We start from the raw sequence: 14976 nt of genomic DNA, 5'->3' as shown, positions 1-14976 counted from the left end.
TCAAATTACCAAGGACTAAGATCAGGAGTTTCGGAAGTGTTTTGAACCAGTAGGTACTCATCTTTGTTTTAAACAAATAAATTTGCTTTCTGATCGATTCTGCAGGTGTCGGATGCATGCCAAAAATTACCATTACCATGGGTGCTCAGAACCCACAGCACCGACTCGGATTATCCGAAAAACGATAGAAAACGACTCTCGAGAGGGGGGGGGCTATATTTATTTAAAGGTAAATATAATAAAAAATGTTAAGTAAATACTACGTTTATCCTGGGTCACAAAGCTGGAGCCCCATCCGCGTTCTATTTGTGTAGCGGCATTTGAAACATGAGCAGTTAACGGCTATAAGGAAATTACTTCCATTTGATGACATACTGTAGAATAATTACATTAAAACAATTATTTTTCTAGTTTCCCTTCTTTGGACCTGCCTATTCAGACACAATCTCCCCTGCTTTGTTATTAATTCAATAACTTAATTCGTTACAGATTAGGACTGCGAAGACCCATGAAATCTTTATAAGAGAGACTGACATTGTTTGCAGATATATGAATGCCATATTTTTTGTTTGATAGCACAGTAAATTAACTATAAAGATGCTTGTGAAAAATTTTAGCTAATTATTATAGGTACACGGAAGACCCCAGTTCAGGAGAAGACTCCTTCTGTCCCAGTCTAGTTCAAACGGGAACTGTAAGTACATTGTGTGTGCAGTGAATTCCATTCAGTAGTGTACGTAAGATTTTCTCATGAGTGCGGGGGGGGGGGGGGTAAACTTTTTCTGATAGTTAACCTACAAAATAGGGTGGATAGATCTGTTGGTTTTACATGACAGTCTCGGTTTTTGTCCAATTCGGATCCCGCTTATAGCGTTTTTGAAAAAAAGTCATAAAGAACTTTGAATAAACTAAAAACGCGCGAATTCCCTCAGAGAGAGCCAGCCAGACTGGGGCAGACACAGGGAATGTCTAATTTCGTTAGAAGTGTTAAAATATCCTCTATAACACTGCCCAAAACAAAAAAAAAATCGGTTTACCAAAGAAACTTCAACAGTTTTAGGGTAAAGGTTTTAGGTTTTAGTGGGCTGCTGATTCCAAAACTGGTGTTGGTTTTGACGAAATGACTCTAGTTTTGAGATAGTACATATTCCCAACATTCCAATGCAACGTGTAATCACTATTTTTTGTGGCAAATTTTTACTTTTGTTTTTACTTTCCTTTTATTTTTTTTATTTATTTTCCTAACTTATTCTCAATATTATTGCATTCATATCATCATTAAGGAAGCGTAATTTTCATATTTACGGAATAAATGCGATAAAAGTGAAATTAGCCGATGTAGGTGAATAAATACGAAAATTTTGATTTTTATAACTTTTCCTTAAAGATTTACAATTTTAAGCGAAAATAGGTTGGGATTTTGCTGAGCAAAATGCTTTTGAATTCTCACTCGTGAATTAAGAGTTCAGTTGCCTTCCGTTTCTGAGTTCTTTCCGAAAATTATGGATGTTATTGACTATTTATAGAAAGACCAAACTATATATCCATTCGCGCACGTTTTGCTCATCAAGTTAGTTTTCTCATGAACGCAAAAGTCAGCCATTTTTTTCGAAAAGACAGAAAAAAGTTTGACAGCAGCAGAAGAGTTTAAATACATTTATTTTTTACACGATATTCGACGCAACAAATTAACCTCTGCAGCATATACAGTGGTTTTATGCTGGGCCTATCTGACGTCGTGACAACACTTACATCAACTTTGCATCCAAATTTTGTACTTTGGAAAGCTTCTCCAAGGTAATATTTTTTGTTATGGCATGGTATGAAGTCATTGATAAATAGAATCATACTACGTTCAGTAGTCATCTAAAAGACTTCTGTTGATGGCCATGCACATGAAATTCTGCTACCTAATTTGCAAAGGCAGTTATTCAAAGTCTTCGTGGTCCCGCTAATAGCAAGAATGCTGACACAGTCAACCTTCGGTTTACGAACGTCTCGGTTTGCGTAAAATTCGGTTTACCAACAACAAAAATTGATTCGGTTTACGAACACGCAAGCAGGAAAATATTTGACTAAATTCGAAATGATAATGGAGAAATTGTAGTGTCTACGGCCGCATTTCGATTTTTTCTAATACATTCTTCCGAATTCGACTCCTTTTATCCAGCTCATAGATCAGCATGTCATTTCAAATTTTGGGACGGTTTTCATCAAAGAAATTTTTGAAGCACGTTTTGCAATAACCTCTGACACATATATAATTACTACTATCTGATTTCTAGAAACATCATTTTAATGTCCCACATTGCTCATAGAACTTATTGATGAAGTTTGGCAGCAAGTGACTTATAAAACCATGAATTCGGTTTGGAACGCATTGTAGCCAGATTGCTTTGCAGGCAGAAATTTCGAGAGCTTTGACACTGAGATTAATAGGTGAAATTAATCAGACAAGACATGGGTACAGCTCTGCCCATGTATAGCATATATGCCCGTTTTCTCGAAAAGTCTGGATTTTCTCTGGAAAAAAGTGTTTTTAGTGTCAGTATGATTATTTCAATAGGTTTCGAGTTATTCACTTTTTTGAGCGTGAAAAAGTGTAAAAATTTACACTGTAGAAATCTTCAGGGTCTTAGAAACGAATGAATCTATTTTTACATTAATTCCTATGGGCAAATGTGTTTCGGTTTGCCAACCTACCTCAGGAACGCATTAAGTTCGTAAACCGAGAGTCGACTGTATTATGTACCTACAACGCCGTTACTACTCACAGAGGGAAGTACTATTGAAGGAGATATGGAGAGACTACTGAAATATTAGCTTTTAATTAAGTACTTTATTACTTCGTTTCAAAATGAAACCTGAAGGAAAAATGTATCGTTAGTTTTGTTCATTTTTGAGAATAAATGCAAAATCTCCGATTTAGAAAATTTTATTTTTGCGAAATTTCGAAATTTTATGCGCAAAATTTACGTATATCACATCAGACATTCGTTATTTGTCATGATCTTGAGCTGATGAACCTCTTACTGGGACAACAAAGAAAATATTTTTAGAGAGCCAGCGGTTCATAGACAAAATACATCTCCCAACAACACTTCATATAAAACACGGCTTAGTGAAGCAATTTGATAAAGTTACTCAATAAATAAAGTGGCGAGTGCTTCCAATTAATTTGTAAAACGTTTCCTGGACTGAACAATGAAAAGCTGTGAGCAGGGATTTTTGATGGTTCTCAAATTCATAAATTTCTTAAAGATTCGAAATTTTCAGCGTTTTTGACGGATATTTATCTATATCCGTTCAATCCGGTCAATCTTCAGTTTGATCATGTTTCGTATCGGTTGTTGAGAATTTTTTGAATGATTACAAAGCAGAGAACGATGAAGAATTGCAGTACAATACGATTAACTTGTAATTTGAATTTAAAAATTTTCAAACGTTTGAAAAATAGACTGTTAATATATGAGCACAAAGGCGCATTTTCTTCCTAGTTACTTGGTCCAATTTCACAGACAATCTGAGCCATTTTAATGACGAGAGGCGGTTTCATCAAGATATGAAAGTAATTGAACAGAAGTATCAAGGCAAGCTCGAGCCTCGCATATGATGGCTGATTACTCTACCGAAGCCTCCTATGAAAGACATTTAAAACCCATAACAGAAAATCATGCAAGTGCTTCTCCTTGAATTAATTTAATATTATTTTGTGTTCATTTTAGTGGACAAAATGCAACATTATAGAGCATAGCATTACTGCATTGATCTATTCTGATATCCTAAATATATTCCGTTATTTTCATTCCATATATTATACGATATATAAATGTATACGCGATATGTATAATGTATATTATACATGTGTAATGTATATTGTACATGTATAATGTATATTATACATACATATATTGTTTTACTTTTATTCTGAACATAAATGTACCACAAATTTTGTGTGACGTGCATTGCCTGCATATTGAAATCTGATAATTGAGTGGGTGTTTTTAAAGATGTGCATTTATTGATTTACAAGTACGCATTATTTTATTATCAAGGACGGGCTTAAGCATTTTTTGGCCCTCGAAAACGGAGCTTCCTAATCCCTGAGTAACCATGAACACCCTGGAGCACGCCAGGTTTACATAGGCAGAATGAACATCAAACTACTATTTAATGGTCACAGAGAAAAAAATTATTCGACAATAAATTTAAACGATATTGCCCGCTGCTTCCAGACATTTAAAGGTTGGAGAGCTGTCGAGGAAATTGAACCGATTACCTACCCAGGACCTCAACTTCATACTCTTTCGGCCGGGCAAGTATGCATTATGTATGCCTTGTGTAATTTATTAAATTTTAAAAGAAGAATTTAGCAACCCATCGTCCGGAGCACTAGATCCACCTTCATCCTTTACTTGACTTGGAGGAAGGGGTTCTGTGAAAACCCTAGGCAAGAGGAATAGGGTTCGATGTCTGAATTTTAAAGATTTTAGACAAAATTTTAAGCTACAGCGAAACCTCGATAACACGACTCTGCAGACCAAGAAAAAATGTCGTTGTAGATAATGTAGGGATTATATATCGTTATGTCGAGAGGTAACAGTTTAACATTAGAGTATAGGCATTTTCAAACAAGGCTTGAAAAAATATCGTTGTAGAGTAATTTACCGTTATATTGAGTATCGTTGTAGTGAGGTTTAAATGCATTCGCTTTGTTTAAAACGAAGTTTTTAAATTAAAATGCAATCAAAGTATTTTCTTTCATCACGTTTTTGCGGCCCCTAACATTTAACGCCCCGGTTGCGGCCAACCTTCACACTTGCCCAAGTCCGGCCCTTAGTATCATCAGTATTGACTTATCTTGCAATTTATGTATTGATTACTTTTCATGATTAAATTTATTCATTCCATTGATTCAAGTTTTCTAGTGATGTAAACTCCGCTCGCAGATTTAAATGCGATTTGTGTGCTGCTTATGCAGTACTACTGAAATTTAGTTTTCACTTTATGTTAAAAATTACAGCGTCTGAAAAAAAATAATGCCAGATTCACACACAGAATCAGCGCTAAAAAATAACCCTGAAATCACTGAAAATTTTTTGGCAATAAAATTAGTGTTGAGCAGTCTACGTGTCAAAGCACTCGAAATTTCTGCCTGAAAAACAATCTAGCTGTAATGCGTCCCAAACGGAATTCATGGTTCTGTAAGTCTAGAGCCGCCCTTAGAGGTGTGCGGCAGGTGCGTTTGCACCGGGCCCCGGACTCACGGTAACTTATTGGAGGCTTCCATCAATTCTTAAATTATTTCTCGCATTAATTCCGAATTTTCATCAATTCTAGAATTTTTTCTTCCGTTCATTTTCTAATTTTCTAAATTTCTCTATTTTTCTAATTAATTCTGAATTTTCATTGGTGTTGGATCCATTTTTAGTTATTTTTAATTCTGAAATTCTGAAATTTTCATCAGTTTCTGGAATATTGTTTCCTCTCATTACTTTGAAACTACCTTTAAGTACTGAATTATGATTAATTTTTTTTATTTACATTTTATTGCGTATTTAAAATTTTTTTTTAGGATATTTCTCAGCATTCCTGCATATTCTGAAATAATAGCTGATGATCTCACCCCCCCCCCCCACAAAATATATAAAATCGGGGCTAAGGGTGTCCTAAACATTTTTGATGCCTCGAAATTTTTGAGATGGCCCCGTGTCTGATAACGGCGTCCCTGTGTAAGTCACTTTTTGCAAAGCTTCAGGAATAAAAATTATGAGGAATGTAGTGTATTAGTGTATTAAATTATGTTTGCGGAAGTCAGCGATTGTTAATTCTGAGGCAGTTATTATTGCAAAACACCTTCTTAAAAGTCTTCTGATTTAAACCTTCTCAAAGTTTTAAAATTACTTTTTTATCCATGGGCTGGATAAGAGTCGTATTTGGAGGTACGGACGGCAATGTTAGAAAACGACGTTTCTCACAAGAAAACAAGGAGACAACTGACTCTAATCCTCTCAGCTCTCAGTCAATTCATTCTTCTTCATAGTACAATCTCCCATGGGGTCGGCAGCCGACATATATTGATTCTTCTTCAAACTTTCCAGGAACTTATTACTTCCCCCCCTCCCCCTCATTCAACACGTTTAGAAAATGTAGCTCGAAAAATCGCCAGAATCATTCGCCAATAAGTGTTAAATTATCGGTTAACATAAAATGTCCGATTTTGACCCGATCGCGACCAGAGAACGTACCTTAAAAAATCGCCAGAATTACTCGCCAGTAACGTTTGATTATTGGTAAACATAAAATGTCCGCATATGTCCCGATTTCCGACATGTCCGCATATGTCTCGTCCGCTTTTAACCCCTAATCGACAAACTACGACTCACAAGCCACATGTGGTTCTTTCGGTACCTGCATGTGACTTTGAAGTAAAATTTAAACTGAAAATAAAACCACCAGTTTTTCAAATATATATACTCTAAATATTCTTTTTTTTTCATCTTTACAATTATTGGATTTGATAATCAAAGATTTACGATCTCAACATTTTTACGTTTTAGCACAAAAACTGAGAAATAAAAAAGATATTCAGTGTGATAATCACGCTGAATTATTTTTCATCGGCACAAGCGGACTGCTATAAAAGACCTACAGAAAGTATTGTTATAAATCATGTTGTATCGTGGATGGGTTATAACCCGCGTTTACTGTCTTCTGTGCTGAGAAATGAAAAAAGCTTTTCCTCGTTTCCCGTTGATAATGTATAGATGTGGTATCTCTATTATTTAAAATTTCAAATGGGAAATTTTGATTCTAGATAAGAGATTATCATGATAAAAGTAATGAATGAAACTCGTAACTCAAGGTACCACTATATGCTAGTCATAGCGATGGCGCATATGTTAGTAAGTTCATTTTTTCTTCTGCTTTTTAGTGAAAGACAAATTTGACAAAACCAATGAAAGAAAAGTCTACGAATTTACAAAAAAATTCAATTACTTCACAGTTTTTTGGTATTTGTGCATTAAATTTCAGTTTACTTAAAATAAGTGACAATATCTAATATCAATGAAATAACTGTAAATACTCAAATGGGTACCTTAGACGAGAGGTAAACGCCTTCAGAGTAAGGATTCAAGCAGAAATGACTGCTTATCTCGAGATTCATGATTTTGTTGGTATATTAAATGAGCTATAAGTCCAATGGCTCTCGGTAAATGGAATCGTAAGAATTCAAGCCAAAATTCGTAGATATCCAAAGATGATTAATGTATATAGATTTTTGTACATCGGAAAAATAGCACATAACACGAAAATTAGACCTAATGCATCTTTTGGATCAAAAATTAATATAAAACCGCTTTTATTTTCGGAAAAACACGGTACTTGGCGTCAGGGCCGTAACTAGGATTTTTGTATCATCTTGCCGCCGGAGGCAACTGCCCCCTCTAGTTACGGCTCTGCTTGACGTGTATATGTATATATTTGTAATTTTTTCATAACTAGTAAAATAATCAGAAAAATGTTTTTTAGGGTAATGAAATTTTCTAATATTCACTTGCAATAGCTAATGTTGGTAGAAAATAAGCATATGTACTCATAACCATTTTTTAAACTCGATAATCATGAATAAATCGCACTAACATAATCTCTCTCTCATACACGTAACCTAGTTTTTAATTGAAGCTGACAACTATGAAGTAATGGTTGAAGTTGAATAACCATAGAATAATGCATTTTAGAGATGGAAGTTAGAAGATTCGACGGAATAAATTGAAAATGAATTTCATACGATAAAATCACAAATTTCGAAGATAATAAGCAGGCACAATTCCTTCTGTCTCTTCTGCATATTGCACAAGCCAAGTATTGAACTAACTGGCAACCATTCGTAAAACTGCGCATTCGGGAGGGGGGTATTTAAAGAGTTGTGCAATTCATTGCGCAAATCTAAGTGCAATACTCATTCTCGGAATTTCCCAATCATCAGAAAGCAAAAGAATTGCTGTCAATCAGCAATATATGACCATCTAAATAACCTATAGTAAGACAAAAATTACTGATTTTTTTTAATGTTGTGATCGAACTTCTGATGTAGATATGAGGTAGATTTAAATAAGTCGAAATGTAAAAATAAATTTTTCTTTCATGATCTAAAAATCAAACTTTTATTCTATAAATAAAACTTCATGACGATGATATGTTGGTAATACTTAACTCTAATTTCATTACCCTTTCTTTTGATGATTTCTGCATCCTAAAATAAAATGAATAAATAAAGTGATTGCGTGTTATACGTATACAGTCACCGCTCGATTTTACGAATTGGTCTCTAGTAACGAGTAATGTACCATTTCTTTGACCGTTTTTCCCATTTACAAGCTTTCGATTTTTCGAAATAATTGTTCTAGTTCGTAAAAACCTGAAACCAGTGTCGACTGAATAGGTATGAAAAAACATTAAATTTTGAAATTAAATTAGGAAAAAATTCATGCCATGTAACATATTTCACTCAGCTCAATAAAAGTAGCATTTATGAAAATTAATAACGTGTGTTTGTCTTATTAGACGTTATATTTGATCGAGTCATGCTATGTGAACAGATAAGAGTATAAGTTAAAAGCATATGTTATTACTATAAACATAAAGAACAGGGGAGAGTGGTACAAATCCGTCACTCCCATTCTACTACTTCACCAAGCCACCAACTCTGGCCATATCGCTACATTGCAATTTACTGCCATTAATGTGATATGTTGGAAATGAAGGCGTTGTCTATGGGTGGTCACTTCAAGCTCGTTAGGGAAAATATCTTATTTATATTCTCTCTCGGGTTCGAACCCGGGACCGTGACAACCTTCACGGTGATAGACGAGCATCTTACCACCACGCCCGAGTGGCGTGGGTGTCAGTTTTCCCATTCTACTGGCTCTCGTGTTGTTAGGCGCAAGCGAGTTGGGCACTGCCCTAGAGGGAAACGCGGGAAGTCTCAGTCAGTACCGCCATTGCACCTGTTGTCTAGTGTGTGTGTGCTGTTTGCAAATAAGTAAATTTTCCTCATTGTTCTGTAGTTTTCACTATCTGTTCAACTTGTGACAATCGTAAAAAGGTGGGTGTTTTCCAGTTTTGCTAGAATATAAATAAATAGTGCACATTATCAGGTACTTGGTACGAAAATTTCATTTGTTTTCGTCCAGTTCTTTGTCAGCTGTAGGGTCCAAACTACAAGAATGTCGTAATGGGGTAATTCCGCCACTCCTATGTAGGACAATTCCGCCATGTGGCAGTATTGCCCTAATCCAACCAGTAGTTATTGAAGATGAGAACGCTGCTTCTGAAACGGCAGATTCCATTAACCAGCGCAACTCTTTCAGTATTAGAAGACTTGTATAATAATCCTCAACCAGGCACATCTTCGGAAAGATAATTAAAAAAAACAATTGAAGAGCTCTCACCAGTGCCAGCAAAAGACCCTGGACCCAAAAACAGAGAGCATCCAAGAAAGATAAGGTCAACAATAAGACCGACAAAAACAATAAAAAAAAAGTTGAAAAAAAACAGGATTCAAACTGAAAAAACCAAAATAGATGCAAAAGTCAATAAATTGCAGTCTAAGAACCTTAAAAAAAACCGCTAATAACAGACTGTTCAAAGTTGAAGCTCAACTTTGATCAGTCGTCATCATCGTCAGAAGATGTTGACGAGAAAAGCCTACGTACAAGGATGACCTCACTCTCCGCTACCATACGACGGGTTTTTTTTTTTTTTAACAACTGGCTGTTGCGAAGATATATTTTGGAAAGAGAAAAAATTCAACTGCCCCTGCGGGAAATCGAACCCACGTCCTTTCACTTTCCGGGTTCACCCGGCCGTCCATGTACGGTCCCTTTCAGTGTACACGAGCCCCAAGGAAAGATTGAGAGATTCGGTGCCTCTGTAGTCTAGTGGTCTAGGGCGTTGGTTCGATTCCCCGCAGGGGCAGTTGAATTTTCTCTCTTTCCAAAATATATCTTCGCAACAGCCAATTGTTTAAAAAAAAAAAAAAAACCGTCGAAACGCCTATGTGACGGTAACGATGATGACGCTTTTGGTTTATTTGATCCTGATGTTGAAATGTGTATGATTTGTGGAGAGTTTCGTAATAACGAACTTTGGTACCGCTGCATTATGTGCTCAAAGTCCAAAAAATTACATTTCCGATTTTTGCACACGCCCATAAACATTTTCACTTTTTATTATGACTTGATAGGCCTATTAATATTTTCAACTCATTGACAACTTAACTCTGAATTTAAAACTAATTGCTGGGCTATAAATGTTTGTAACGCTTTTGTAATTTATAATAAACATACGTTTTTATGTACTGTATACATATGTGTGACATTCTTAATTAAAAAAAACAATGAGATAAGTACATTTGATTCTGACATGATGGTACTTCGACTTAAAAGTTAAATTCATTGCAGAAGTTTACTCGTATCTCAAGACAAACTATCCCATATAAAACAAGGGACATCTCTTTTATTCTTTTCACATCGTCATAAAACTAATACTAGTTAAAAAATCTATTATAGCGGGATATACAGCATGCCGTGGTAATTTGGCGTACAAGATAATTACAGAAAACAAAACGGTCGATCTGAATTGTCGATCCTCGCAGTAAGGTGGCGATCATGGGGAAGCGAAGAGATACGAGTTCCAAGAATAGCGACTAAAAAGAAAAAAAAATGCATAGGGGTGGAGGAAAAGATGTCTGCACATACTAAAAGAGAAAGAGGATAGAGAAAATGGCCGGAAGAGGTTCTGAAATGTAAGGGTATGATGATAATCCCTCCGCGAAAGAGGGAAAGAAAACAGGGAGAAACGGACCTATCAGATAGTGAAAATCAGCAGATCGAGGTGAAAACAAACAGGATTGTTCCAAGTCACGCATCTCTCGTTGAGTGGCCTCTTTCTCTTCTTTGTCTCGCTCCTCCAGTATGTGCGGTGTAGAACAAAACAATACAATTGTTTTAGTCTCTAGTCTATATTATGCACTCCCGTACCTCGTGGTCACCTCACCATGTGTCTGGCTAATATGACAAACAAAACAAGTTTCATCACCGTACGACAAAAGTTGAGCCAAGTAATTTTACAAAGTTTATTATGTAAAAATTTTTCTAACCAGTGGAATGTCAGTCATAATAACTCAATTTATTAACAGCAGAAACCTGTTTAAACCCGATGTTTCATTATTTGGTCAAGTACAAATTTGGGTATTTTGCTACCCAATTTGTGAACGACCCCTGCATTCTCTCTCAAACTTTATGAGATGATATCTTGGTTACTATTTTGTTGTACGGTGATGAAACTTTTCCTAATTATGACTATGGGTCCCTTGGAGAAAATATAAAAATTCAATATTAATTTTTTTTTTTAAATTAATTTTACTCAGAAGTATAATATGACTATTTACTTCATTTAAATATTTTTCAGTTGGAAGTTTTTGTCTCCGACCAATAGAACTAACGCTGTAAACATATGCATCTACTTTATCATTATACAGGGTGTCTCGTAAATTCGTAAATAGTTTAAAAATTCATATAATCGCAGTGCACGGGCATCTACAGGCATAATTGCGCTGATGGTCAGAGCTTGTTTAAAACGGAGCTCATCACTGGGATTCATTCGTCTTCAGTCAGAAACATCCCTCGGTGATCTAGCCTTGTGGCATTGCAGTTGCTCATGATAGTAGTGAATTGTGTACGTTTGAGAGATTAAAAATTCATCGGAACATTTGTTCTTGAAAGCCAAATTTGATCTTTAATTCGAGAAATTCCCATAAAAGTTTATTTTTCACTATATAGAGAAACACTTTAATTCCAGTATGAATTTTTCCGATTTTCTTTTACTATTCTCTTATAAGATAAAAAATACTTTCACTAAGCTGGTCTAAATATTCACAGCTGAATTTGGAACTCACTGAAACTGCCTAAGGGTACCTCTCATAATATGAATAACCAGAATATTTTTTTCTTACTCATCTTCATAAACTGTCGATGTAGCTTTCAAAGTATATGGATTTACACACTCATTTACTAATTCTGTTCTAATTTCACAACCGTCTAAAAAGCTTATGTTTCTTATCGTTTTGTTTCTTGGTTTTCGTAAAATGTCGTTTTTATGTTAAAGGTTGAGAGGTGGAAGGGAATTAATTCAAAACATCTGTGGTTCCACATTTATAATTCTTTCTAGGTTTCAGTTTTTTTCCTTGTGTTATATTGTTGTTCTTCACTCGGACACCCGCTGAGAAGACATCCCAAAGATCTGAAACCGGTGATACGCTTGTTGAATTTTAAAGAAAGCTATCTAAAAACATATATTTTTTTTCAAGGTTAAAATGAATTTGAGTAGAAAATCCTGTTGTACTCTTTGACCCCAGCCTATGTTCAAGTCCACCGTTGGAAACGCTGTCACGATGACGCGAATGAAAAGAAAAATGTCAGCATGTGTCCTGCTACTCGTTTTTAATCACTCCTGGCGGTAAAAAGTTGCACCAGTCACCTAGAAAGAGTCGTTCGATCAAAAATTACATTATTATTTATTCATGTACCTAAAGAAAATGTGATCTTGAAAATGAAACTCGGCACACACGTGAAAGAACCTCATGGTTAATATCCAGGTGGCTACAAAATCATAGTTAATAAACTAATAGTACACTCGTGATTGGAATAAAAACAATGCGATGGAATTATAAGGGCGATTTTTAGACTTGTTATACATAGTGTTTCACCAAAAACGTTCAAAGGAATGAAAATACTGTGGTTCATTTTAAAGTTCAAATAAAATAGCATTTGATCATTTTTCACCATGGTCATTTTCTACATACGAGGGCTAATTAGACTGGGACCTACATAGTTTATTACCGAATCCGAACGCCACACCGTTTAGAATTGTTTTTTTCGCTTATATTTCCCCTAAGGCTTGGCCAACACCCCCTAGATATACATCTTATCTACAGTTGATCCCGCTAATAACGTTATTCGAGAAACCCGATCTAAAAACATTATAAACGTCTATAAGAGTTATAGACGTTTAGTTTTATATAACACCTGCCACAGTTAGTAAAAGATTCATCTACAGACTGGTTATTTGTGGAAATGATGACCACAAGGAAGAAAATTCATCGCTGTCTCCACGGGGACTCGAACCCCGGTCTCTCGTTTGCCGGACGAGTGCTCCATCAACTGAGCTATGAAAACAGATAGCAAATTTCATTCTTGGAGCGTATATACACGTTGAAAGGCTCCGTACATGGACGGCGGCAGCAATCAACTAAAAGCTCGTGAATGACATAGGCCATCAGATGTATATAGATATGTCGTCTCCACTTATTAGTGCAAGATTCATCGAAAGACTGGTTATTTGTGGATATGTATGTGATGATTACAAGGAAGAATTTTCGATGAATCTTGTACTAACAAGTGGAAAGAACATTTCTATATACATGTGGCCATCTGGTGGCCTATGTCATTCATGAGCTATTAGTTGATTGCTGCCGCCGTCCATCTACGGAGCCTTTCAACATATATATATGCTCCAAGGTTGAAATACTCTATCTGTTTCCATAGCTTAGTTGGTAGAGCACTCGTCCGAGAAACCGGAGTTCGAGTCCCCGTGGGGACAGAGATGAATTTTCTTCCTTGTGTGTAATCATCATCTCCATAAATAACCAGTCTTTCGATGAATCTTGCGCTAACAAGTGGAGAGGACATTTCTATAACTTTTTATGCAGTTTCAATTTATTAGCAAACATTAAGTTATATACAGGATGCATATATAACAGCATGCACCGCAAATTACTGGCGAACTGTTGATCCAATAAGAAAAACCGTCCAAATAACGTGTGGACCTCAAACAAGACATTCACATTGTAAGGCGTTGTATAGTCATTAAAATAAAAAAAATTAAATTTTCATATAAACACCCCTGTGCTCAAAAACCCAATTAGAAAGGTGTTGCCCTGTCTTTCCTGAAGCCAACAAAAAAATCCACGTTTCTATGTGCAATATTCACTGAGATATTTGAATTCAAAAAATGGAGAAAATACAGCAATGTGCGGGTGTGAGAAGATTGTTAATCATTTTTCGGAATCGATCTATATATATAGTACAGCAAATTTTAATAAGGCTGCAAAGGAAAAAGAGTAACCTATTCTAAGAACTTTTTCTAGTTCTTATCTGTAAAGCTGAGATCCCACTGCGTCGCAGCAGACGCGGCTGCGCTCGAGGGGGAATCGAAAATAAAGGGTGTTCTGTTAATGAACCGACAAACTCAGAGGGTTGTCAGTAGGCATCAAGAGGAGCAAACATGGCAATGGAACATGGTGTCGCAAGCCACGTTGAGAGGGTGAAAATCGCGAAAAACGCATGCAGTTTCTGAGTCCAGAGGAGACGAAAGGTGGATGTCAGGTGATCGCTGAATGCGTTCGTGGGTTCGCTCACCATATCTGACGTAAGCAGCGTCGCGAAACACCTGTGGACACACCGGAGAATCTGATAGCGCGGACTGTCGTCCCTGCGGCAGACATCAAAAGCATACCCAGTATCTTCGAGCGCGTCCGGGAATCGTAATTACGTCGTTGTAGACTGTGCAATGACGTCAGCGGACGCCACTTCCAACAACTCTTGTAATAATCAATCAAATAAATCTTTCTGTAGTTATTATTGTACTTTTTGTCGTTTCAGCGTGACTTCGAAACCCGCATGCGTTTTTCGCGATTTCACCCTCTCAACGTGGCTTGCGACACCATGTTCCATTGCAATTTTTGTTCCTCTTGATGCCTATTAACAACCCTCTGAGTTTGTCGGTCCGTTAACAGACACCCTGTATATAGGTTTATACTGTAAGCGCACCAACATACCGCTTTTTTTATTAGCGCCAGAGGTGACAGGTTTTCTGCCACGAAAATTTCACATTTTCTTCGCGGTGAAGCTA

This window comes from Pholcus phalangioides, unplaced genomic scaffold (assembly GCF_987345545.1).
Source record: "Pholcus phalangioides strain wild (caught in Gottingen) unplaced genomic scaffold, Ppha-v1.0 ptg000011l_1, whole genome shotgun sequence".
NCBI classification, from domain to species: Eukaryota; Metazoa; Arthropoda; class Arachnida; order Araneae; family Pholcidae; genus Pholcus; species Pholcus phalangioides.
This window is presented reverse-complemented; position numbering follows the sequence as displayed.